General features: G+C 51.6%; 1 protein-coding gene across 1 annotated transcript in view; it reads left to right on the top strand.

Moving 5' to 3' along the window:
- The window catches only part of UBAP1 (ubiquitin associated protein 1), a 63,467-nt gene that overhangs the window by 715 nt on the left and 61,566 nt on the right, over positions 1 to 1,186 (top strand). The gene's annotated exons all lie outside the window — the stretch shown is intronic.

Here is a 1,186-nt window from a genome sequence, read left to right as displayed (position 1 = left end):
GTTTAATCTCTTATTCTCTTTTTTTTAAAAAAGCACAACAATGTAATGGTTTGGGTAGAAGGGAGGTATCAGATTCATAGCAATCGTTATTACAAGTATAAAATCCTAGTGGAAGCTGTTGCCATCCTGGTGTCCAGCATTAATGTGTGCGCTGTTCGGGCTCATCATGAGGATCAGGTCGAAGGTCTGCCTGATCCGTAGGGGTGTGATGTGCTCTGCTCGGGAAGCTAGTTAAGCCTTCGACCTTCACTTCTGCCCCTGTTGGTTTTAGTTGTCCCAGGCATTTTGTTATTGCTGCTCTAAGGGGGGGGGGCTAATGGTTTCCTCCACAGCAGCAAATAGGCCTGTCCAGAGTGGGCCATCACCTCCCCAGGAACTTCCTCCTGATGTTTGGGCTGCATGTCTCCACGCACCCCTTTTTTTATTTTTTTACATGCTCCCCATCAGTAGCTCCCCCAAGTTTCCCAGAGAGGTAAAGCTGGAAGGGACCGTGAGAGCTCATCTAGTCCAGCCAGGGCTTGAACCTGGGACCTCACTGCTATTAACACCCCGCTCTCACCAAGTTTGTGGACCTCCCGTTCAACCTCCTCTTGGCTCTGGGCAAACTTGCTGTGTGCTGGACCAGGAAGGAGGCTCTGGCTTTAGGGAACGCCGGTGCCCATGGAACCATTTTGTAGAGGCGCACAAATATATTGGATCGGCATCGATAAAAGGGAAACTTTCGTTATTGGTTATTGGGTTTTTTTGGCCGGGGTAGCTGATTTAATGTTTACCAATACATATAATTAATTATGCCTTCTGGCTGGGGCTCCCTCTGGAAACAGTAGGTTTCCCCTTGCAGGCAGGCAGCATGCAGGTGGGGCTGCCAGGAGTGGGGTGCAGGAGGTGCCACGTGGCCAGGAGCTCAGCTAGGCCATAGAGCAACTCCCTGCAGGTAAGTCTGTGAAGGGGAGTGTGGGGACAGTGATAAGTTCTGCTGGGCTGTACCCCTGCTTCTAGTTCTCCTCTCCCCACAGGAGCAGCAAAAAGCAGACTTGAAGTCCCTCAATCAGATAACAATCTTTCCTCCTCCTCTTCCCCCCTGTTTAGCAGCGTGTCCCTTCTCATTCACCCCTTTCCTGCCCACAGCTGCCTCTGTCCCCAGCCCATCCTGGCACCCTGCAGAGCCCTGCTGGAGTGGGCAGAA

This window comes from Gavialis gangeticus, unplaced genomic scaffold (genome assembly GCF_001723915.1).
Source record: "Gavialis gangeticus isolate Ggan-Ray unplaced genomic scaffold, GavGan_comp1, whole genome shotgun sequence".
NCBI lineage: Eukaryota > Metazoa > Chordata > Crocodylia > Gavialidae > Gavialis > Gavialis gangeticus.
The sequence above is the reverse complement of the archived record's forward strand: the minus strand, read 5'-3'. Positions and strand labels throughout refer to the sequence as shown.